This window comes from Hemiscyllium ocellatum, chromosome 1 (genome assembly GCF_020745735.1).
Source record: "Hemiscyllium ocellatum isolate sHemOce1 chromosome 1, sHemOce1.pat.X.cur, whole genome shotgun sequence".
NCBI lineage: Eukaryota > Metazoa > Chordata > Chondrichthyes > Orectolobiformes > Hemiscylliidae > Hemiscyllium > Hemiscyllium ocellatum.
In genome coordinates this window covers 136644878-136671975 of record NC_083401.1, presented here as the reverse complement: position 1 = coordinate 136671975, position 27098 = coordinate 136644878, and positions in this window count along the sequence as shown.

The window sequence follows — 27098 nt, the reverse complement described above, 5'->3', positions numbered from 1 at the left end:
CACCATGCTGCCCGGGCTTGTAATAATTCAGGCTTGTTAATCAACATGCAAACAAGCTCATGAAGGGAGTGGTGTTTAAATCATCCTGACTTCAACCCTAATGGAGCTCAGACGTGAATGCCAGAGATAAGGCTGAGGTTTCCAGAAATGGTGTTGAGTAGAAGATGTCCACCCGACACCCCCAGCGAAGGTATCTAACCAATCCAGATCACTTCACACACGATATGAGGAAGCAGCTCCATGAACTGAACACAGCCCATGGCAGCACCCAACTGAAACACTCCACATCACTGCTCACCAAGCTGGAGTCAGCCTGACTCTAACACTGATATCGACCCAACAGTTTGCAGAATTCCAGGTTTGTAGTTTCCACTAAAACAAACAGAATAACCAGAAAATGGTTTTTGTTTTCAATTGATATATTATCGCCTTACCCTCTGTTAATTAAGTCAGGAATGAAACATGTTTCTACGATTTCATAGTGTTCAACTCTGCTCACAGTTTCATTACTAATGAATTAATCCATGATAATCTACACCAGGAGCAGGACAATATCCAGATCTGGACTGATACTTGGGAGGTAGCTTGCAAGACATAATTAATCTGTTGATATCATGATGTGTACCAGTGACAACGTACTGCACACTATGAAAAATAAAGAACATGAAAGATTGGGAAGGGTTAAAGCATGAAGACCACGGGCAATCTGTGATCTGTGGAAGGCAGAATGGGATAAGAATAGTGGGACGCTCTTACACCAATTAGCAGAGTAAGGTTAAGGCTGAATATGGCGAGATGAGATAACAGTTGAGTAGTTTTCCTCTTAAGTGTTATTATGACAGGATTGGGACCATAACTATTTAGGACATGACATTAAAATATCTAATTAAGAGTTAGTAGAGTCTGCTTGAGAGAGGAGACTATTGTAATAGATGGAATAGCTAAACATCTATCATGACAGGTTAGTCTGGAATGGAAGATCACTGTAGCAGAGGTAATAATGAATATCTAATCATGACATTAGGAAAATATTTAGTAGGGTCTGGAATGAAAGACCATTGTTGCAAAGAATTAGTAATAAATATCTAACCGTGACATTAAAATAACATTAAGTAGAATATACAACTGAAGAGATATTGGGAACTAACATCACTGGTTTTTTTGTGTAGCAAGAGTGAGGTACTTTGATTCATATAGTTGGACATGCTGATAAGCTAACAGAAACATGATTAAAAAATATTAAAATCCACGGTCCCTGAGGTTCATGGGCACACGAGAATCTGCTTTCTCAGTGTCACGGTTTTTTGTTTGCAAATAAAAGACCTACGTTTTGAAGAACTTTCCGTGTCCCCTTGTGATTCTCTATATTTTCTCATGACAAATTTGGCGCTGTGAGCAGGGCCGTGCTGAGACCCACTTAGACAGAGGGCAACAGTAACAGGGCGCTTCTCGGCCCACAGGGGGCACTCCTGAGACTGACAGAATAAAGGTACCCAACAAATAAAAGGTTAGCATTTTTGCTGTGAATTCAGACTATATTCTGTTGGCTTGGAGTGGTCCGTGGGAACTCGGAGATGTGGGAACCTGCCAGAGGGTCTCTCTGATCCAAGGTCCAAAGGCGAGGGGTAAATTGCGGGTGAAGGAGACATGGAGAATTGGTCAAGAAAACTGCGCAGTGGGGTAAGGAGTGTTTAAGAATAGAATGTAGCAATTGTCTGAGTAAAAAGTCCATGTGGTGTATTTAAGACCCTATAGATAGATAGGGCAGAATAAATAAGGGGAAATTGTTTTACTGGAAGCGCTGATTGACCTGTTTAGAAAGCCGGCAGATTGGTAGTGGATGATTAAAAGTAAAATAGCATAGAATAGTCATAGCATTATAGTGTTACTAGACTGTTAAATGTTTTAAATAAGGCCTGTAGGATAATTAGACTTTTGGAAATGAACGAAAGGTTTGTTTAAGTAAGGCTCTGGCTGAGAGATATTGATTTATGAGTTCTTCGTTTTTCGCACTGAGGGGGTGTGTGTGTGTGTGTGTGTGTGTGTGTCTGTGTGTGTGTGTGTGTCTGTGTGTGTGTCTGTGTGTGTTTGTGTGTGTGAGTGTGTGTGTGTGTGTGTGTGTGTGTTGTTGGTTAAATGTTTGTGTTTTGTTTCCCTGGAGCTCGGGATCCAGGGGTATTTTGATTTTATTTTGCACTGTAAGAATTTAAGATAGTTTTTTTTGAGAGAGAAATTTCTCAAGAAACCGTTAATGATTGGTACGTTTTGAAGGTAAAGTGTTAGATTGGTTTAGGCTGAATAAATGAGAATAGGTTGTTTGTATTAACTAGCTGCAGTTAAGGATGTTTAGGAATTAATAGACTGGTAAGGGACAATTGCAAGTTATAAAGTTAGAGATTGCTTATACTATTGACAAAGCCCGACCGGACTTGAATGATATGAGGAAGTGATTTATGAGAGCAAAAATAATAATTAGCTGGACTGAAATGTATGTCAGGATGGATAAAGGGACTGCAGTTGAGATACTAAGTAAGAAATTTCCAGTGGCCAGAAATTATATTGTAAAAATTTCTGAGGAATGGGAAAAAAAACTAAGGATTTATTGACTGAATGACCAAAAGAAGGTACCTTTAATATACATATGTGCAATGAGATGGAAGGACTAATTAAGAACTATAAGCTGAAAGATAAATTTAAAAATAGAAACCAAAAGAGGGATCAGGAGATGGAAATATTGAACCTTTCCGGAAAGAGGGTGAGGAACTGAAGGTAGCTTGTCAGGTACCTGTGGTGACTAGGAAAGCTGCAAATCAGTCCCCGCCCCATACCCAGATGTGGAGGAGTTGAATAGACCTCCTCTCTACTCAGATGAAGAGGCATTGAAGCAGTGTCCAGTAACAAAGGGAACATAGAAATAGAGGGACAGGGTCAGAATGGGATGGAAGTGCGAAAGATAAAAATGAATTGAGGGAAAGAAGAGAAAGAGAGAAAAGGGACAGGCAGGAGCAAATAGAAGACTTACAACAAGAGCAAGAAAAGCTGAAACATGAGATTAGTGTGCTGCGTGGGCTAAGGGCACAAAAAGCAATTGAGGAATACTCATTGTGATATGAAAGAAGGGCTGAAGAGAAAAGCAGTGAAGGTGATGCAGAGCAAGCAGAAAGGGATGACAGCAGACAAGGAAAGAAAAAGGCCCCAGTACCTAAAGAATGGGAGGAATTAGAAATAGCATCGGATTCAGGCCCAAGGGGGAATTATTGAGAAGTAGTGTCGGTAAAGGGAAAAAGGGCCAACAGGCAAGGATGCTCCCACTGCTTATACAAGAGGGGAGAAACCCACAATACATTCCTTGGGGAACTCAGGATCTGGAAGGCCTGAAGAATGCACTGCCCAGTTTATATTAGGGAGCAGGAAGGTGGATCAGGGCATTTGAAGATGAGACCACAGGGCAATTGTTGGCTATAGGAGACTTGAAGGCACTGCTGGTGAGGTTGGCAGGGCTCCCGAAGTTAAAGGAAATAATGGTCCGAGCCTGTTTGAAAAATACGGCAGACAATCCAATGATTGATGGGGTCGGGTTTGATCAAGTGAGACAGAATGTATGGCAGGCTTTAAGAGACTTGTCCATCCAAAATGGACCCCCAAGCTCTGAGAGGAGATCCACTGGGAGGAAGTGAAAACCCACCTGCCAACTTGGAGAAACAGTTTATCAAGTGGAGGCTGAAAACACAGCAAGACCTAGAGACTAATCAGTTGCTGACCACAATGTTCCGAAATTCCATCATTGAGGCAATGCCCTCCCAACTCCGGTCAAGATTGGAGTAGGTGATGGGTCTGACATCATCAATGAGACACCAGGAACTTAGAGACCATGTGGCTCATGCAGTTGAAAGGTTTCGAAAAGACAAAGAGAACCTGTCTGAATAGCAGGAGGAGGTTCAAAGGAAGCTGGTGCAAATGCAGCTTGAAGAGCTTAAAAAGAAAGAAAAAGAGAAGGCTAAAAAGGGGTTGCCAGCAAGAACTGACAGAGTAATCAACACTGGTGTGAACCAAATGCCAGCACAAGGGGAGGGGGGGGGGGGGGGTTCCTATCAGGTAGCCAGACTGCGGCCAGAAAGTCCCATGCCAACAATGGAGATTTTTAGAGAAGCTTTCCTGCAAGTAACGTATCCGGGGCAGGGCAGATTTAAACAACAACCTAAACAGAACTAGACTCCCCAAGATCAGGGACGTAGGAATGGGGGACTAAGGTACATGATAAATAATCAGGCTCAAGGGGGGGCAGAAGTAATGTGCTGGGGATGCCATCAACCAGGCTACTTTAGGAGGAATTGCCCTTATTGGACCAGACCCTCTCTGCCCTACAGTGGGCCTAGATGGCGGGAATCCCCAGTGGCCACTTCCCAGACACCCACAGGCCCAGCAGAACCTGTTAACCCATATGGGATGTGTTAGGGGTGCCCTGAGAACCTGAGTGGGAAAGAGCACTACCCTGTAGTAGCATGGGAGGCTCATCAAGAACCAGTAATACAAGTTAATATAGAAGGGCGGGAGACACTGTTGATGATATACACTGGAGCTACATACACTTGTGTACAGCCGTGGTATGCCTCTCACCTTCCCAAGTCAAGTATATTTGTTAAAACTGTAGGGTTCTCAGGGAAATCACAGTTAACTTGATTTACAGCTCCAGTAAGATTAGAAATGGAAGGTAGGGAGATAGTTCTGCCAATGCTAGTGTCTAAAGAGATGCCAATTAACTTGTTAGATAGGGATGCTTTACTACATTTAGAGATAAGATTGGAGTGCACACAGCAGGGCTTGGTTGGAGAAAATGCCAATACACAATTAGTGATGCAAGAATTTAAAGATGTTAATGTTTATTGGATAGGGGATATAGCAAGTGATATTCAAGATATTTGGGGGATGTGGGAAGCAGAAGCGTTGACGATGTTGACTAAAGCAAGACCACCTAAGTCTAACGAGGTAAAAACAATGACTGCAGATGCTGGAAACCAGATTCTGGATCAGTGGTGCTGGTAGAGCACAACAGTTCAGGCAGCATCCAACAAGCAGCGAAATCGATGTTTCGGGCAAAAGCCCTTCATCAGGAATAAACCTGATGAAGGGCTTTTGCCCGAAACATCGATTTCGCTGCTCGTTGGATGCTGCCTGAACTGCTGTGCTCTTCCAGCACCACTGATCCAGCACCTAAGACTAAGCTGTACTGTGCAGTGATATTTGATGAGTCTCAGGATGAGGTGTTAAAGAGGTAGTGGCAGCAGCAAGTCACTGTTCCTTAATATGTGAGAAGTGAAGCAATAGTATTGGGGTGGGGGGAGCAGGGATTGACCCTGCAAATCGAGAGAAATGCATTCCTGGAAAAGTGGTATAGAGTACCAGGCGCCGCATCACATGTAACCTTACTGGTAAATAAGGGATATCAACCTAAAGACTTAGGACCTATGGCCAGGCATGTAGAAACAGTTAAGGAATGACATATGTTCACGACAGGTGTTTGGGATTCTGGGGATGGCAGCTATATTAAAATCCTAACATGCTGTAACTTGACAGGCAATCCGCAGGAAGTCAAGGTCACACCCCAGCGGAGCAGGCCAGTGACAGTGCAGGAAGATGATCAATATGGTAATGAGCCATTGGATGCATTACTAACCACTTTGTGGTCGCAGCATGATACAGATCTGGGGAATATGGTTGAAACTAGGAGCTGGGACAGTAGTGAAGTTTCTGATGAATGAAGTGATCCCAAGGTTGATATAATGTTGGAAATTAGTTCAGACAATGGGTCAGCCTTCATTCAGAAAGCAGTTAATTTGGTGCTGCAGTCTTTGAGAATCAAACAGAGGTTTGGGTGCGTGTATCATCCCCAGTCACAGGGTATGGTGGAAAGGATTAATGGGACATTGAAAGCCAAATTAAATAAGATCTGCGCAAGCACTGACCTTTCTTGGGTTGATGTGCAACCGCTGGCGCTAATAAGTTATCGCATGCAGACTGATCACATGGCCAATCTGGCACTGCATGAGATGCTCACATGTAGACCTATGCCAGTACCCAGATGGAGAGGCCCATACGAAGGGCCTAACCTGGAGCGGTTAAGCCTAGAACTTAAGCAATATATGCAGCAGCTAACTGTGATACATGAGACTATCCACCTGCAGGAAACACAAAGGGAACTGACACCTGTCAATGAGAAAGGACCTATTAAATCCAGGTATTGGGTGCACATGCTGGTTTTTCGAAGATGCTGGAATGAGCCAAGGAGAGAGGGACCTTTCGTACTGACTAATGCATCACCTCCTGCAATCCAAGTAGAAGGATGATACATAAGGTACCACATTAATCATTGTGCAAAGTTCTCTCACCAGCACAAACCAACACTAACACTGAGGTAAGTGGAGCTGAGACTGAGGAGCTTGGACCTGGGCAGGCCACACCAGAGGCTAGTACCCCTCAGCAGGGTTCCAAACAAGTTACAGGTGAAGTTCTTGGGGATACTGATTGTCGGAGAAACTTGCCCAATAGGTTAGAGATCACAAAACACAGCTCGAAGTGAAATTGACAAACAATTTATTGCAAGCGATGTCACTGGAAGAGAAATTGACCCAGGCTGACACAGAACTGACGGTCTGTTACAGGTAGATCAGATTTCTCCTCCCAGAGCTGAGGATGAGACCAGTTTTATAGTAATGCTGCACAATGACACTGATTAAGGAGTGGGAAACTGCAATGTTTCTGGAAATGGAGTAATTTAGTTACAAGGGTGCTAATTGGAAAACAGTTTAATTGGATGAACACCCTGTTCGTTCACACAATGCAACATCCTGACAGTATCATGTTTCCATTCATCTCCACAGGTAGATGTTAAAGTCTCTTCTAAAGTGGTGAGGTGCTTCCATTGTCCTGTTCCTGGAGCATGTCCTTTGCTGATGTCTTTCTGTCTGACCTGCTCTTTGTGTGGCTTTGGCATTGCTAGATTGTGAAACTGCCCTCAAGGCTTTGAGATATCCACAGTGCTCTGTCATGTCCATGGGAGCTTAAAGCATATTCCATTGTTTGCGTGCTGTCTGGCTCATCTTGTGAGCTTCTCGGGAATTCTGGGTGTTCTGGTACAGTTTGGCCAATTTTGCTTTTATGAGCCTATCGTGGATTAGCACGTCTTTTCCCACACCTTGCTATCAAAGTAAATATTAGCAGCTATGGGAAAAATAATGTTTTACTGAATTGTATTTCAGGTTCCTGCCGACATAATTAAGAATTGAAGCTGCAATGGGATTCATTTAATTGCCCCCTGGGGAAGTTGCTGTACAGTGAACACTGAAATAAAGGAAGCTCCCTGAAGTGCATTCACTTTCTGACATCACTGTTCAATATGTTGTTTGAGCAGTTCCCCTGCATTGAATGTCTGAAACCGAAATCAGTGGTTCATCTGTTTATACTGTAACTGTCTACACAGGGCCTAAGTAATCAGGCTGCTGGTGTGGAAAGTTGTGTAAAGCTGAAGGATTTCTATTCATTGGATGTAATAAGTATGATTATTCTGAATGTGGTCTGGCAGGGTTACTGGAGATTATATCACTGAAAGCAATTTGTTAACTTTCTCCATAATATTAGAAAATTTTTTTCGATAGTCAAAAGGTGCAAGTGGTAAAGGAAATATTAGCAGAGTTGTGAATTTACACAAATTTACACATAAATCAAACTGAAACAGATCTATTGGTTTTCAAATGCTTTTGTTACTAAGGTAATTGTTGCAGTTCTTTCAATAATTTGATTAATTAACTATTAGTCAATTATTTCACTAAGTTTGTGCATCATTGGCAATGCCAACCACTTAGCCCCCCCCCCATTCCTTTATGCAGATGTGAATGTGCTGGTAAGCGACTTTGTTGAACTGCTGCAGTCCTTGCTGCTGTGAGAAGTGGAGAGATCTGATAGCTAAAGGGATGATAGTGCAAGGCAAAACAGACAGCAATGGGGCAAGTGAAGGGACAAGAGCTGTATTATGAGGAGGTGTAAATGGGAAAATACAGAACAGGGAACAAATCGCTACAATCCAACCGGAAGATGGATGGGCAGGGATTGTGATTGGAAACCATTTACCATCGTGTTGATTCTGAAGGTAATAAAGTGTCCTCTCAAAAAATTGTAGTAATGTTTCTTGAGCAAATGCTGCGCTGTATTGGAACAATCCTAGAGAATAGGGACATAGTGTTGGGGGGGGGGGGAGGGAAACTGGTGGTGAGCAATGCAGACTTACTGTCACGTGACATTTAAACAAATTCCAATCCAAATTTAATCTAATCTTTCTATTGCTGTTGAAGGCCAATGTATCCTACGTGATATATTGATGGCATATTGTAGGTAAAAGCTTTGAATTGTTGACTAAACATACTTTAGTTCCAGTGTGAACAAAACTTTTCAAATCAAAATTTAAAATCAATTGATTGACATTAACATTGCCATGATTTTACTGTCATGTTTATCCGTCACTGACATTGTAAGTGAACCTTGGGACGTTGTTGATATGATATTAAACCTCAGGATCTATCCAAAGTTATAGTCTGTGCAAAGGATGTCTCTGTCAAAATGATACGTGCGTAAAATACTTACAGTTTAGGAGATATTGGTGCTTATCATGTAATGTTAACAAGAAGTAATGGTATTTATACATATAAGACATCCTCTGTGAAGGGACCTTGTTATATGAGAGATTTTCAGCCTAGAATTATGTTGTCTGCAGATTACAGAAGGAAAGTTGTGTTATACAATGATTCTCACGCAGAAAAGTTGCAAAATGTATCTGAATTGTTAGTTTATGAACTGTTTGGTGTTTTTGTATCTTTATCTTTGAATGTAATTCAGTGACTAAAATAAACAAGATTTCATGAAGAATGCCTTGTCATTATTTCACAATCTTCAACTAAACAACTGTGCATTTCTTGAATCGAAATATTTTGTGGTCTGACTGAAAATATCACTGCTGCAGTCTCCCCTTGACAGCGTGAAAGCAGGCAGATTACCATTCAGCCAAATCTCAATGTGTTTGATCATGGGTAGTCACTGACTTACTCCCCTAGACCGGCACTGCTGTGACTGAATGGACAGGCTGTTACAGTGGAACTTTATGGTGGCGAAGTTGAGTGCATGTTCCTTCCATTCAAACACACTCCAAATAACTGTGCAGGGTTTATCCTACATTTAATGTGAATTTATGATAATAACAAGTCTGCCTGAGCCAAACAACAATCAGATCACTGCAGGAGTCAACGGGATGACCAGTGGAGATATAGGGAGCACCTTAATCATCTTAAGGAGGAACGAATCTTCTGACAAGTACATGGAGAATTCTTCAGATTGCCCTGGTTCCTCACCGACACAATCCTCAATCCCATGGAGACCATGAATGTCAGCCTTGCTTCTCACTCACATTCATAGCAACTCCTCTCTAGTATTTCCTGTAGCACATCACTAACTTTCACTAGCGTCTGGTCAGATTAGACCTGGGTCACAATGTCATATCTGTGGGGGAAGACATTCTATCTGATTAGTGAGATTTGACATGCAACAACGGGATATTAATCTTCTCCCTATTAAATGTCACTGAATAATCACTGAACTGAAGATGTTCCAGGTTAATATATCTGTTTGCAACTGTGCACGATTGTTACAATGCAGAAAGAAGCCACTCAGCTCTCCAAATGATCATCTCACTTTTGTGCCAGTCTCCTGATCTCGGTGAAAGGAACAGATTGCAGCTCCTGGAAATCTGAAATGATAACAGAAAATGTTGGGGAAACCTCAAACCAACAACCTAAGCTGGAAAACAGCAGCAGTCGGTAAATCAGTGAATCTTTACTGACTTCCCTTCAGTTTAATCTACATCATACTTGACCAGAGTACCCTATAGTGAATATTTTGTGACTGATTATGTATGCATGTGCGAATAGGGAATAGGATATATTTGTACATTTTTATCGCTATGAAAGTATTTTTATCTTTTAGCAAGTGTTACTTGTTGAACCCACAAATTGCTGACTGGTTTAATGTATTGAATTACCTTTTGAATTGACAATTCAAGTCCTTTTCAAAATTCGAAAGCTGCTTTGATGAAGAAAGTTGTGGCAAAAGAGGATAATAATTTGCTCATTTAAAAACTTGAGGTCAGTTATAGATGCAGTATAGCAACTATATCTTTAGATAATAGAAGCAATATTTTCTCATCTTCAAGAATTTTCAGAGTCTGCAACATTATATAAACCAACATGAAGGATTGAGTGTTCCAATTGAACACTGTCAGACCGGTCAGGGCTGAGTGTGCCTTGACATGAGAATGTGGGTCGATTTGGCCTTTGGGCAGCGACACAAACAAGCCTGATCATACATTCAGCCGGTGAGCTGGGCAAGGGGGCCACGCTGCTAATCCAATGCAGTTTATTAGATTGAAGCCTGGAAACCCAGGCAGAGCTGCTGCCAGCAAGATCTATCATGGAGCCTGGGTGGTTATGATCACAAAGCAAGAGGGTTCCCCATGTGACAGCAGCACAGATGGTCTTCACATGGTGAGGCAAACACGTTTCTGTCTATTTTTCAAAATCAGCTGAGAGCTGTTTGTAGTCAGTCACCAGTAGTCATTGGGAAGAGAGCCACATCACAAACTCGATGCAAGTCATCAAACAGCCAAGCTAATTGATAGCAATAAATTGAAAGCAAGGTCTCCTTTCCAACCTGTTCCAAACTGAAGTTCTCCTGGGATCTATCCTTTGAGAAACTGCACTATCAGCAACCAACAGTAAAGCCTAGAATGATTCTTTTACTTTTACAGAATGCTTTATTTAGCTGTCAGATGTTAAACACATTCAAAATCCATAAGCCTGATTACATGGGAGACCAAGGAGTGTAAGTTAAAGACTGACTGATCTGCACCTATGTTTGCAGTACATTTGTATTCACCCAGTCATTATTGAATATGTGTGTGTGTCTGGGTGGGGGGCATGGGTGGGTGGGGCTGGTGGTGTGTGCGTGTGCGTGTGTGTGCCTGTGTGTGAGCAAGTGTGTATTGTGCGGTATGTATATGTGGAGTGCGTGTGTTGCGAGGCAAGTGTGCTCCCCAGCAAGGTGTGGGGGTTTTGCACAAATAAAATATGTGTGCTGTTTCATTAAATTGACGTAATTGGACACGAAGAAATACAATTCTTACATTTTGACTTCTTGAAACTTGCTGCTGAATGTTTAATTGGAAACCACAATCCAAGGGTATAAAAAGGCACATATTTCATTTCAACATAAAGCATACCGAGTATGAACAGAATGAGTGTATATACATTCCATCTGTTACAAAGCATTTACCCAGCTGAGGGCGATGTTTCAGATCAATTCATTTCATGATCAATTCGATTGGTCATGATCTAAAAACAATCATCTCACTGGCTTGTTATTAGAACTTTAGGAAGATTTCAGGAAAACAAAACAGACAGCACTAATCTCATTCTTTTACCGAATTGTAAGCAGATTTCTGATTTCTAACAAAACTCCCAATCCACACCAACGCTACAAGAGATATCATGCTTCTCACACTCTGGAACCCCTCGTGCTGACTTAGTCACATGAATTAATGACCACAGTCCCAGATTCATGAACATGTGTAATGCACTCATGCAAATCTTCCAATTTCAGTCGTGAGCCTGATAGTTTCTTACCTAGCCCATGCAGGCCCTCGGATGTTCACCTTGTCCCATGCAGTTGCGACACATCACCCCATGCATTATTTAGTTCTGTGTGTGTTTTTTTTCAGTACAATGTAGTGTTTCACACAGAGCGGTGAACTTGGTCCCTGCCTTTACCCCCTCCATGCCTTGCCAGCTCCCTGGCAGCAGCAGGCACATGTTGGTCTGGATTTCCGGGGAGCTGATGTTACTGCATTGGCTGTAATGCACCAAGGAAGCCTCCCTGTGTAATCCTCTAAAATATAATTGACAAATAAGATCATGGAGCCCTTGGCCTTGGAGGAGATCCCAGTATCAGTGAGGACCTGCTTCTTTAGTTTGTCGATGTAGGTGGTGTAACATTTGAGCAGTACGGTGGCTCAGTGGTTAGCACTGCTACCTCACGGTGTCAAGGACCTGGGTTTAATTCTAGCCATGGAATACAGTCTGTGTGAAGTTTGCACGTCCTCCCCATGTCTGCATGGGCTTCGTCCAAGTGCTCCGGTTTCTTCTCACAGTCCAAAGATGTGCAGGTTAGGTGGATTGGCCATGGTTAACGCAGGGTTATGATGATAGGGTGGGATCTGGGTGGTCTGATTTCAGAGGGTCGGTGCAGACATTATGGGCCAAATGGCCTCTTCCTACATTGTAGTGATTCTATGCTGTTCTCTGATCCTAACTTTTTCCTTTTTTTTTCACTCTTTGCCTGAGATGGGTTCACTGCTTTCCTACCATTTTTCTTAGCAACCTTTTCTTTCTTTCTCTCAACCATGTTAACACAAGCTCTGTGCACTGGCAAAATCTGGAATGACTTCCAGATCTACATCTCTTTCAAATGTTCTGGAATTTTGATCCAGAATCCATCCAGCCTGCAACATCAAAGTGTTTGTTTCCTCTATTGTAAATTTACATGAAACCTCACAGGAAACATTTGTTGACCTTGGAACAACACCCACTTTACAGAATCATATTAACCACTGCACTCAAACAGTTCGCAACACCCTTCCCAGAATGCTTCACCATGTCATCAACTGCAAGGACACTCTTCCCAGAATGCTTCACTGTGACATTGGCCCTGGAGGGGGTTCAGAGGAAGTTCATGAGCATGCTCCAAGGAATGAAAAGCTTAACACATGAGGCCACTGGGTTTATACTTGATGAGGTTTCGAAGGATGAGGGTGGGGGGTTCTAATCAAAACATAAAAAACATTGAATAGCCTGGACAGTGTAGATGTAGGTAAGATGCTTCCATTGGCAGGAGAGACTAGTACCCGAGGGCACAGCCTTCGACTAAAGGGAAGACCTGTCAGAATGGAGATAAGGAGAAGCACCTTCAGCCAGAGAGTGGTTAATGTATGGAAATTCATTACCACAGAAGGCTGTGAGGCGAGGTCATTGAGTATATTTAAGATGGAGATCGACAGGTTCTGAGTATCAAGGATTACGGGGAGAAAGCAGGAGAATGGGGTTGGGAAACTTACCAGATTGAACAGCAGAACAGACCCAATGGGCTGAATGGCCTAATTTCTGCTCCTATGCCATATGATCTTATGGACACCGAATGTGAGGACACCCTTTCCACATGTAATTCGTGATTTTCAGCTCAGGTGTGTGCTTGCTTCATCACATAATCCCAGGGATCAGTGTCAAGTGTAGATTATGATAACTGCAAAATGCTAGCTCATGAGGAAATAAAAGATTCCAGAGAGCTGGAGCTCATTCAAGTTTCACTTTATGTTTGTAACGTAGTGTTGTAGCTGTGCTGGCCCCTCCCCCTGGGTTTGTGCAGTGGTTGGTAATGTTACTGAGTCAGATTCCATTCAAACAGCAGCTGGCATTGGTGAACCATGTGATTTCCAGGAAATCAGATGATGTTATACTCCATGTAGCTGTTCAATGATTGGTTGTGTCTCCATGTAGCAAGAGGTGGACGAGGTGAAAGGGCCATTGCAGAGAGTCAGAAGAGATCACAACGTTATGGGTGGTCTGACAGACACACAAATAATTTTTGATTGTTCTTCAGTTCCTAACAAATTCTGATGATTTGCCTTGACAGTGAGTTTGTTTGTGAGATTATAAAGTTGTTAGCTCTGGTAACCACTCCATCCACAGGACACCCGGCTTCCTTGCTGCAACATAAAAGATGGTACACCACCAGAATAACATCAAACATCAAATGTACATGTTGATCCAGCCAGGTATATTTGAGTCATCTCTCCTGCTGTCTGTAAACAGATTGAAAAGGATATAAAGTGATAGTGTCTCATGTCAAAGTCATATAGGATGTTGTGAGATATTGTATTCTAGGTCCTTTTACTAACCCCATTCGCAAGCCCTTTATATTTCCCACTCACAAGCAAATACTGCATTCCCGTTTCATTCACTCATAACTCTCTACTATAATAGGTTTTCATTCGTTCATTCATAAAACCACGGTTCTGCAGCATTGACCAAATTTAAAACAACCCTTTCTAAAAAAGACAACCTTTTCAAACCCGTTATTGCATTTTCACACCTTATCGGTCCTTGCTACATCTGAATAAGAGTAGCGTACAGAATAATATCAACCCCACCATCATGTCTCCGCAAAACATTATAATGTTAATCAGCCCTGACCAAACATCGCTTGGACCCCTGAACAGACGACAAAACATCAGCTTCCACAATTAGTGTCATGATTTGGAGATGCTAGAGGGTTGGACTGGAGTGTACAAAGTTAAAAATCAGGTTGACAGCCACCTGATGAAGGAGCGGCGCTCCGAGAGCTAGTGCTTCCAATTAAACTTGTTGGACTATAACCTGGTATTGTGTGATTTTTAAGTCAATGAGTGTGTACTTGTTAAACACCATAATCTGGGCTGTTATCTCTTTAAGAAACTAACCGACAAAACAGCACTTCCATGAAATTGCATGAATGAATGAAACTCACACTGGTAAATAATGTACAGATCTCACAACCCAGCTGTGGTAATCCATTTAATATCCTTTATTCCTTTATTAAGTACAAGTACAATTTCTAACTTGTTTAGAGCATGCAGGCCCAGTATCTTTTACTATCATTTACTAACTTAAAAGACAAAAAGACGAACACCTCCTAATTACACAAGCAGAGCCGGCACACACTCTTAATCCCATCAGAAATAGCAGCCAACACTAAGCGCATGTTTTAACCCATCTCCTGTCTCTCAGGACAGAAGCCCATTTTTCTAAAATAGATAAAACAATACAACACTATAGTAATGGAATTATAATATATGTAAGAACTATGTATAAAGAGTCGCTTGTTAGAACTGTATTTTGGGATTTTATTGCACCTCGAAGTTGTGCTACATGCTGAATAAAGGAGGTTATTTTCACCACTCACTGATTTCAGTTGTTATTTGAACATGACCCCACAATGTCATTTTGCCTGTTACAAAGTTAAAAATGCAATGATACTCTTTCACATAGACTTCATGAATTGGTTTGTACTTTTCATTAATTATGTTCAGGAAGAGAGATTTTGAACAGGAACACATATTTCATTTGTTTGGTTACCATATTTAACTCAAGAGCAATCAACATCCTAATACTGAACATCAAACCCTACATTCAGGTCAGTCCTGTCTCCTTTCACTTATCGTGTGAAAATCAAACTCTTTCTTCCCATTCCGATGAAATCAGCTCTCAGAGAAACAAGTTTGGTCTGGGGGTAGATTGTGGGTGGAAGGAAAGTCTCTGTGGACTTCAGAGCTATGTCAGTTATTATCATATCTGTACATTTTTGTACATTCAGTGTCTCCTCTTGCCCTAAGCCTTTTGGTGTTGTGTAAGGACTGGTCAGGAGGATTAAGAATGGATGTGGGAATTTTAAGGATAAAGTGAGGACTGCAGATGCTGGAGATCAGAGCTGAAAATGTGTTGCTGGAAAGGCGCAGCAGGTCAGGCAGCATCCAAGGAGCAGGAGAATCGATGTTTCGGGCATGAGCCCTTCTTCAGGAATGAGGAAAGTGTGTCCAGCAGTCTATGATAAAAGGTAGGGAGGAGGGACTTGGGATAGGGGCGTTGGAAATGTGATAGGTGGAAGGAGGTCAAGGTGAGGGTGATAGGCCGGAGTGGGGTGGGGGCGGAGAGGTCAGGAAGAAGATTGCAGGTTAGGAAGGCGGTGCTGAGTTCACGTGATTTGACTGAGACAAGGTGGGGGAAGGGGAAATGAGGAAACTGGAGAAATCTAAGTTCATCCCTTGTGGTTGGAGGGTTCCTAGGCAGAAGATGAGGCTCTCTTCCTCCAGCCATCCTGTTGCTATGGTCTGGCGATGGAGGAGTCCAAGGACCTGCATGTCCTTAGTGGAGTGGGAGGGGGAGTTGAAGTGTTGAGCCACGGGGTGGTTGGGTTGGTTGGTCCGGGTGTCCCAGAGGTGTTCTCTGAAACGTTCCACAAGTAGGCGGCCTGTCTCCCAATATAGAGGAGGCCACATCGGGTGCAGCGGATGCAGTAAATGATGTGTGTGGAGGTGCAGGTGAATTTGTGGTGGATATGGAAGGATCCTTTGGGGCCTTGGAGGGAAGTAAAGGGGGACGTGTGGGTGCAAGTTTTGCATTTCTTGCGGTTGCAGGGGAAGGTGCCGGGAGTGGAGTTTGGGTTGGTGGGGGGTGTAGACCTGACGAGGGAGTCAAGGAGGGAGTGGTCTTTTCAAAATGCTGATAGGGGAGGGGAGGGAATTATATCTCTGGTGGTGGGGTCCGTTTGGAAATGACGACTGATGATACAATGTATATGGAGGTTGGTAGGGTGGTAGGTGAGGACCAGTGGGGTTCTGTCGTGGTGGCGATTGGAGGGGCGGGACTCCAGGGCAGAGGAGCGGGAAGTGGAGGAGATGTGGTGGAGAGCATCATCGATCACATCTGGGGGGAAATTGTGGTCTTTGAAGAAGGAGGCCATCTGGGTTGTACGGTATTGGAACTGGTCCTCCTGGGAGCAGATGCGGCGGAGATGAAGGAATTGGGAGTATGGGATGGTGTTTTTACAGGGGGCAGGGTGGGAGGAGGTGTAATCTAGGTAGCTGTGGGAGTCAGTCAGTATATAGTAAATGTCCGTATTGATTCGGTCGCCCAAAATAGAAATGGAAAAGTCTAGAAAGGGGAGGGAGGAGTCTGAGACAGTCCAGGTGTGTGAACTTTAAGCCAGCAACAGGAACAATCACCAGCCAAGAGTTCATTCTGGGTTAAAGGTCAGGAGCGGTGCAATGTGCTGTCACAGAATCTGCAAGTTCCACGCCAACCCACTCCCCTTCCTGACTTGGAAGTTAAGATTAAAGAGAGGGACACGGTAGCTCAGTGGTTAGTGCTGCTGTCGCACAGCAGCAGGGACCCAGGTTCAATTCTAGCCTCGGACGACTGTCTACATGGAGTTTGCACATTCTCCCCGTGTCTGTGTGGTTTTCCTCCCTGTGCTCCGGTTTCCTCTCACAGTCCAAGAATATGCAGGTCAGGTGAATTGACCATTCTAAGTTGCCTCTAATGTTAGGTGCATTAGTCAGAGGGAAATGGTTCTGAGTGGGTTACTCCACAGAAGATCGGTGTAGATTTGTTGGGACGAAGGGCAGGTTACACACTGTAGGGAATCTAATCAGAACAGTATTGCATTGTTTGCAGACAGCGGGAGGGATGATTCTAGTCTGTTCAGCAGGTTCAACGGGTAACTTGATGTTGGATGATGTTTTGTGGCATAACACCCTTCATACGGGTGCTACAGTGTAGATGTTGTGAGGAGGGTTGTGATCACAGTCCATATGTAGCACATGTGGTCTGTTTGCTTCAAAACATCCTCATGCTGTAGCAAGGAAGTCTGGTGATGGAGAGGTTGTCAGACTTGACAGCTTTCTTAATCTCACAATCAAACACACTGTCAAGACCACCCACAATGCTGTGGTCTCTTCTGACTGCCTGCAAGGGCCCTTTCACTCATACACTCATTAGGTTCCAAAAGGAACAGGAAGTGACTTCACCACAGGAACTAACATCATCAATCCAAAGAAACCCTAACATATAAATAGAAAGCAGAAATTTTCAGCATTGCTTCGCCTGAGGTCCACCGAAGATTAGATTAGATTACTTACAGTGTGGAAACAGGCCCTTCAGCCCAACAAGTCCACACCGACCCGCCGAAGCGCAACCCACCCATACCCCTACATTTACCCCTTTTACCTAACACTATGGACAATTTAGCATGGCCGATTCACCTGACCTGCACATCTTTGGACTGTGGGAGGAAACCGGAGCACCCAGAGGAAACCCACGCAGACACGGGGAGAATGTGCAAACTCCACACAGTCAGTTGCCTGAGTCGGGAATTGAACCCAGGTCTCTGGCGCTGTGAGGCAGCAGTGCTAACCACTGTGCTACCGTGCCGCCCTTAAGATATTAATTAAGTTAACAAAATGTCTGGAAATGAACCTTTCAGTTCAACAAGCAAACCTACATCCAACAGACTAAGATTTTAGCAAATTCTTTGAGCCAAAACATTGTGATGGATGGTAAGTGGATGAATGCTTACTATGTCATTCTGTGCTCTACTGAAGCCATTAGCTTTTTTTAAAAGTACAGTGGTTCTAATAAAGTAAAGAATTAATGACTATCCCAAGAAAACACTAATTCTTCATATCCTTATAATATTGCAGGCTTTAAAGTTCACTATAAATCAATAGAATTATCATACTGAATAGTTGAATAAGGTAATGATTCTGCATTGTGAATATTGCAGATGCATGAAATTTCACCCAATCTGATGAAGTCACGTAGTTTTTCATAGCAGGGCAGAGGCAGTCTAACGTGAGATCCTGATGGAGACAGATGGCTTATCTCTGGCTCACTTTCGTCTTTTTATTTGTACTTGTTAACATAATTCAGACCCATTCCTAGTTTGCAACGAACGTCATCCCATTGTGTAAGTGCCTTGTCTTGTTGAAATTCACACAACATGGGCGGCACGGTGGCACAGTGGTTAGCACTGCTGCCTCACAGCGCCAGAGATCAGGGTTCAATTCCCGCCTCAGGCGACTCTCTGTGTGGAGTTTGCACATTCTCCCTGTGTCTGCGTGGGTTTCCTCCCGGTGCTCCGGTTTCCTCCCACAATCCAAAAATGTGCAGGTTAAGTGAATTGACCATGCTAAATTGCCCGTAGTGTGAGGTGAAGGGGTAAATGTAAGAGAATGGGTCTGGGTGGGTCACGCTTCGGCGGGTCGGTGTGGACTTGTTGGGCCGAAGGGCCTGTTTCCACACTGTAAGTAATCTAATCTAATCAGGTTATAGTCTAACAAGATTATACTTCTGAAATAAACTTGTTGAACTATAACCTGGTGTTGTGTGACCTTTAACTTTGTCCACCACCATCTAACACCGGCACCTCCACATCATTGTTCAAATTCAGTCATGCTTTATCACTGCTACTGAGATAAACCATTACAGTCAGCACAAAGGAGGTTTGGTGGCAGTACTCTACCTGATGTGCAAACATTAATAAGAAAAACCTATTTGTGGCAGAAAGAGAATTATGAAATTAAATAGAATAGATCACAACTATTTGTTGTCCTTCCTTGATGGTCTTTAAAGCAGTCCACAATTTTAGCATTGTCTTATTATGTAAACTATAATAATTTTAAAAATAATAATTTGGCCTTGTGGCATCAAAACAAAAAAAAACTGATGTGTTCGTGATCTTCAGAGCAGCAGCAGTGTATGCTGTACATCGATTAAAGTTAATACTTTAAAACACTTGGTGATTCCCTTCGTTCAGCACAGATTAACTGCTAGAAAATCATTCTCCACAAAATCACAGAAATCACTTGTCCTTCCAGAGAATAAAATCAATCTGGTAACAAATTCAGAAGGATTCAAACTATTTTGAGCATACGAAGGTCAGTGAATGTGGTTGATAATTTTGGTCATTCTTTCTAAAATAACATGGGACTTCAGTCCTGCATGAAATTTGTGTAATATAATAGGAGCACCTTGAGAGTGGGAATAATGAAAGTCAATGGTATTGGAAGAATCATGCAACCACACAATAGTTTCAGCACAAAAGGAGATCATTCACACCCATTGAGTCTGTACAGGCCGTCTGAAAGAACTACTCAGCTAGTCCCATTCCTGTCTTTTCTCTTCTTAGACAATTTCCCATTTCCTTTTTGAAAGCCGGATTGACTGCCACTGCTGTCTGTGAAGCAGTAGCAATATCTGTGTACTTGGACAGATATAGAGTTATAGGCCCCTTCCATGAGTCTAAATTTCCCAGACTTGCCAAGTGTCTGTCTTGCCAAAGACGAATGCATCCTCCTGATCTCGGACTCTCTCATGGCAGAGGGGGTCAGGCAGGGTGGATGTGGAGTGTCCTGAGAAGAGACCTCTGATGGTTCCTCCCTGGTTGGGTGCCCCCATAGATAGCCAAGGATGATGTTGCTACTGTCACGCAGCCGTTGCAGTATGGTAGCCATTGCCCCTGCTTGCTGCTCCTGTGTCCTCTTGTACATGTGGACAAACTCCATGATTGCTAGCACCACAAGGTTCTCTCCTACCTGGGGCTGAAGAGGTGTTGTGTGTAAATTACACAAGCTAACTTTAATTCAGCTACTTATTAAGAAATCCCACAGATACTCAAATACCGAAACAATTATTTAAACATTTTTGCATAAAGCAACCAAAAGAAGTCCCTTCAGCTGAGCAAGTTAAGCCCACAACCCAGACTAGCCATTATCCCATTAATGGTATAATTTAACTATCATTCCAACCAACAGCACTTGTTTCTGGATATATTTAGGATTTGATCCTTGTGTAGTGTTGTTCTCTGGAATTCTACTGCTGAAAAATCTTGAAGTTACATCCTTATAGGATTTTCTGTCTTAATAAACATACAGTTTATATTATTTATGACACTTCCGAAGTCACCAAGTCAGAAGCCTACTTTCTTCTTAGAAACAGACTCTCCTATTATAAAGTGTTCTCAAGGAATTAAAAGCAACATGCCAATTTATCAACCCTGGGGAAAAGGCTTCAAAGCTCTATAAACAAATTGTTTTAACATCTACTTGATAAGTAGCTGCATTGTGATAAGTGAGCAAGGAAGATTGCCTGCAGAAGAATTTAAGGAATAAATGGCAGGACAGGTTGTGTTTTGAACAGACAGCCAACACCAAATGTAACAAGGAACGGAGAAGCTGTTCCATGTTATATTTGGTGTTAGCTGTCTTTTACTTTTAATTCCTTTATAACCGTTTATCCTGGGTCCATTTATCTCAGGAAACAGTTTGTTCCAACAAAAGTACAATCTCTGATTCTTCCAGTCCATGAAGCTTATAGTGTCACACTGACCTCTGGTAACCCTCCAAGTGCCGGTGGCCTGGCACATGTTTTCCTCAGGCAGCTAAAGAGATATGGCAGTGACGTGCTCACCAGCGGGTATTCCTGGCTCTAATGTATCTATAATACCCACCAAGGTGCCAGTATCTGACAGTGAATGAGGCGGCCTTGCTGGATGTTCCTCTGCATACTTCAGTCATGATTTGAAGATGCCGGTGTTGGGCTGGGGTGTACAAAGTTAAAATTCACACAACACCAGGTTATAGTCCAAAGGTTTAATTGGAATCACACTAGCTTTCGGAGCGATGCTCCACTACCACCTGATGAAGGAGCGTCGCTCCGAAAGTTAGTGTGATTCCAATTAAACCTGTTGGACTATAACCTGGGGTTGTGTGATTTTTAACTTTGTATATTTCAAGACATCCAGCTGGTGGACGATTCTTCCCGTTATGTCGTGTGATAGAATAGGACCGGCATTGAACAAGAGGCACACCACAGGATGGGGAAGGTAGATAACGAGTCAAGTTTGGGGTGACAGCGAGATAGGTCTCACGGGCAGAAACTTGTGATGAAAGTCGACGAAATTGACACAGCCAAAATATGGTGAGAGTCAGTCTTCTGTCTCTGTTTATAAAGGGTTCACGTGACTGATGTATCACTTTCTCAACTTGCCCTGCCTCCTGCAACAGTTTGTGTGCAAACCCTCTCGGTGCTTCATCTCCCTCGTCCTCTAGTGAAAACACTCCTGAGCTCAGAGAATAATTTTAGGATAATGGTGGAGTCAGTCAATACATTCCTTTATGTTTGCAGCACTGTCTTTAGGGTATGTGTAGCAGTGGTAGGATTCCTAGCTCTGAGCCAGATGGTCCAGATCCAAGTCCTACCTGCTCCAAAGGTGTGTCAGAACAAGTCTGAACAGGTTGATTAAAATTATCTACAGTGCTCTGTTCTGTGCTGCCTCTACTACCTGGCTGCCTGCCTGTGTAAACACTGTACAGAACACTGAGCCTGACTGCTGCTACCTTGTGGCAGATATGAAGAACTGCAAGCTCCAACCCAACCTCACCATCAAGCCAGCAGATAAAGGGGATGTAGTGGTAGTCAGACGCACTGACCCTTACACTTCGGAAGTCAGGGACACCAATTCGAGGACACCGCCTCCTACTGCCCTCTCAACCATGACCCCACACCCCATCACCAAACCATCATCTCCCAGACCATACAGAACCTCGTTACCTCAGGAGATCTCCCAGCCACAGCGATCAACCTCATAGTCCGGGAACCCTGCACTGCCCGGTTCTACCTCCTTCCCAAGATCCACAACCCTGACCACCCTGGCCGACCCATTGTCTCAGCATGCTCCTGTCCCACTGAACTCATTTCTACCTACCTCAACACTGTCCTCTCCCCCCTAGTCCAGGAACTCCCCACATACATTCGAGACACCACCCATACCCTCCACTTCCTCCAAGATTTCCGTTCCCCCGGCCCCCAACACCTCATCTTCACCATGGACATCCAATTCCTCTACACCCCCATCTGCCATGACCAGGGCCTCCAAGCCCTCTGTTTCTTCCATTCCCGACATCCCCAACTGTACCCTTCCACCAACACTCTCATTTGTTTGGCCGAATTAGTCCTCACCCTTAACAATTTCTCCTTCGAATTCTCCCACTTCCTCCAGACCAAAAGGGTAGCCATGGGCACCTGCATGGGCCCCAGCTATGCCTGTCTCTTTGTCAGCTACATAGAACAGTCCATCTTCTGTAGTTTCACTGGCACCACTCCCCACCTCTTCCTCCGCAACATTGATAACTGCATCAGCACCACCTCGTGCTCCAGCGAGGAGGTTGAGCAGTTCAACAACTTCACCAACACATTCCACCCTGACTTTAAATTTACCTGGACCATCTCCGACACCTCCCTCCTCTTCCTGGACCTCTCCATCTCCATTAATGATGACAGACTTGACACCGACATTTTTTACAAACCCACCGACTCCCACAGCTACCTGGATTACATCTTTTTTCACCCTACCTCTTGCAAAAATGTCATCCTGTATTCCCAATTCCTCTGCCTCTGCCATATCTGCTCCCAAGAGGACTAGTTCCACCACAGAACACATCAGATGGCTTCCTTCTTTAGAGACCGCAATTTCCCTTCTCATGTGGTTAAAGATGTCCTCCAATGCATCTCGTCCACATCCCGCATCTCCGCCCTCAGACCCCACCCCTCCAACCGTAACAAGGACAGAACGCCCACCTTCCACTCTACAAACCTTCGCATAAACCAAATCATCCACCAACATTTCTGCCACCTCCAAACGGACCCCACCACCAGGGATATATTTCCCTCCCCACACCTTTCCGCCTTCCGCAAAGACCATTCCCTCCGTGACTACCTGGTCAGGTCCACATCCCCCTACAACCCACCCTCCCATCCTGGCACCTTCCCCTGCCACCGCAGGAATTGCAAAACCTGCACCCACACCTTCTCCCTCACCTCCATCCAAGGCCCTAAAGGAGCCTTCCACATCCACCAAAGTTTTACCTGCAAATCCGCCAATATCATTTATTGTATCCGTTGCTCCCGATGCGGTGTCCTCTACATTGGGGAGACTGGACGCCTCCTAGCAGAGCGCTTTAGGGAACATCTCCGGGACACCCGTTCCAATCAACCACACTGCCCTGTGGTCCAACATTTCAACTCCCCCTCCCACTCTGCCGAGGATATGGAGGTTCTGGGCCTCCTGCACCGCCGCTCCCTCACCACCAGACGCCTGGAGGAAGAAAGCCTCATCATCCGCCTCGGAACACTCCAACCCCAGGGCATCAATGTGGACTTCACCAGTTTCCTCATTTCCCCTTCCCCCACCTCACCCCAGTTCCAACCTTCCAGCTCAGCACTGTCCCCATGACTTGTCCTACCTGCCTATCTTCCTTTCCACCTATCCACTCCTCCCTCCTCTCTGACTTATCACCTTCATCCCCTCCCCCATTCACCTATTGTACTCTATGCTACTTTCTCCCCACCCCCACCCCCCTCTCATTTATCTCTCCACCCTGCAGGCTCTCTGCCTCTATTCCTGATGAAGGGCTTTTGCCCAAAACGTCGATTTTCCTGCTCCTCGGATGCTGCCTGAACTGCTGTGCTCTTCCAGCACCACTTTAATCCAGAATCAATGCATAGAACATAGAACATAGAAAAATACAGCGCAGCATAAGCCCTTCGGCCCTCGATGTTGCGCCAATCCAAGCCCACCTAACCTACGCTAGCCCACTTTCCTCCATATGCCTATCCAATGCCCGTTTAAATGCCCATAAAGAGGGAGAGTCCACCACTGTTACTGGCAGGGCATTCCATGAACTCACGACTCGTTGAGTAAGGAATCTACCCCTAACATCTGTCCTATACCTACCACCCCTTAATTTGAAGCTATGCCCCCTCGTAATTTCTGACTCCATACGTGGAAAAAAATTCTCATGGTCAACCCTATCTAAACCCCTAACCATCTTGTACACCTCTATCACGTCACCCCTAAACCTTCTTTTCTCCAATGAAAACAGCCCCAAGTGCCTCAGCCTTTCCTCATACAATCTTCCTACCATACCAGTCTGATCCAGCTCCATCCATCTGCAGCAACCCTCAGGGTAAAGTTTATAAGGTCTCCCTGTCAGACCAACCAAGACATTGCAATCCCTTTGTTTTTGGATGTGCAATTCCCTAAACAAACCACTTCCATTCTTGCCCCCACACATCCATTTGCCGACCTTGGCATCTCACAGAATGTGCTCCAGTGACTCTTTGTGGCCACGATGCCTGAAGCTCTCCATCTGAGACAAGGGCTTTCAGCGTGTGCAGCAAGGCACTGGGACACGGCACAGTCTCACAGAATCCCTGCCACATCGAAACAGGCTGCCAACAACAGAGACTTCAAATAAGTAGTTGGGAAGAAGTAGACTGGAGCAAAGTCAAACATTGATTTAAAGAAACACTGGGAGTAGAAAATAAGTTGAATTCATGGAACTCCCATGGTCCACCAGTCCAGGCTGCTGTCTGAATGAAATCCAAATCTGGAAATTGCTTAACCGCTGTATGAAACACCAGGAAATGGAGTCACTACAGTCTCAGGCCTCAACGTGTTACAAATCATAAACTGCAGTAATGAGATTTTCGATTTCGAAACACAATTTCCATTCATCAATCTAGTTTGAAATAGTGAAACAATTATCTCGCTGGTGATCAGTGAGAAGCCTATTTTCATGCACTTAAATTCTATGAATACCTAATATCGCCTCATTGAGATGTATTTTACTTTCCTTGAAACACTAGACTGATGGCAACAAATCCCCACATACCAGTCAGAGCGGGTAGCTGGGATCTGCAGTTCGCTGCTCGCTCCCCTGCACCACCATCTTGGACAGCATTCTGTCACATCTCAGGGCAGACTCCATGGGCCACAATCTCCATCCATGGAGGCTGACATCAGTCATCTACATGCCACACTGCACCCACATGGCATATCTCCACCTCAATTACAATACAGTTCTGTCATTCAAGGCTGCATTTTGGGGCACACTGGCACCTTAGATTGCAATGCTGCTGCCAGGGCACTTTATGGGGAGGGACAGGCATCCAACTCTTGGATTTGACCAGGGGGCACCTCAGGCTTCTGGCTTACAGTAACGCCATTAACTCATTCTGCACCCATCATTCCCTGTCTTGTATTGCTTTCCCATTGGTACTTTGTTCACACATTCAGAGCTCAAAGACTCATGCTATTTCTGCCTTTTTCTTGCTGTCCAGTGAAGACACTACACCAGACAACTCTTCATAGTTATCAGCAGTGATAAGTCAATGGTGTGGATATGTTGCTGTGTCAATATTACACCTATGCCACATGCCAGTAGCTTACAGAGCAAGCATGCTCCCATTACTACAACCAAATGGCCATGTCTTTATGTGTAAGAAGAGTAGTCTTTGGTCAAGTCACAGGAGACAGTTCGGAAGAGTCAGCTCAGCAGATCAAGGCAGCAGTGGATATCATTTCAGGGGTTTGCCCATGGTCAGTTGGTCACTTGGTTAATCAATGTCAGAGGGTGTGCAACGCTATAGACTGAGGAGTGGGCTGTGCTCAGCCATGCAGGTCCAGTGTAACCAGTCACATAAGTTAGTTCAGGAGGTCAGTCTGGGATCTGTTCACTCATCAGTCGGGATACCCGTGGAAGTCGGTCTGGGGAATGGGCACAGTTATTCTGGGGTGTCAGCTCAATGAAAGTCATTGGGCCACTCCTACAACAGGCAAGTTGGGAAAGTTCATTCTAGAAACTTGAAGCAACATGTTGAGATGTAGAAGGGGCAATAAATAGTAAGTAGGAAATAGAAGCTATGAGGAGAGGGAACAACAAAAAATCTTTTATAGAATACTGGAGGCTGAATTGGCCAAGTAAGATGCAGATTAAAAAGGAAGTCTGTAAAGGTACACTGCTTTATCCACTGGTGCTGTTTTGCAGCTGAGATCGTTTTGAAGTTTCCTCAGCACTTCCTGTTTTTACTTCAGATATCCAAGATGTTCAATATTTTCCTTTTGTAAAACTTAAGGGGAGAGGCCAGGAGAATAGGACGAAGTGAGATGTTTATTTGGACAGCTGGCATTGTCATGATGGGCTGAATGGCTTCTTTCTGAACAGTAGCAATTTTGTGGTTTGGGAACAGATATCCTGGACTGGCTTCAGTTGATTGATTATTGCTACATTTCGTTGGGGAGAAAATTAATATTCCAGTATTGGATGCCAAAAGTTGTTCAACTAATGGAACCTCTCGCCCCACAGGCATGACTTTGTGACCCCAGTATAATCTGTCCGAACACCAGTGAAATTTAATGTTGTGGTGGAGGAAATAGCAGAGAGGAGATGCTATGAGCGCGAGTAAGAAACAAGACTGGAATTCATGGTCTCCATGGGGTTAAGGATGGACTGGGTGTCAGAAGGGGAGGCTAGGAGATAATCTGGAGAATTCTCCGTGCCTTTGTCACAAGAT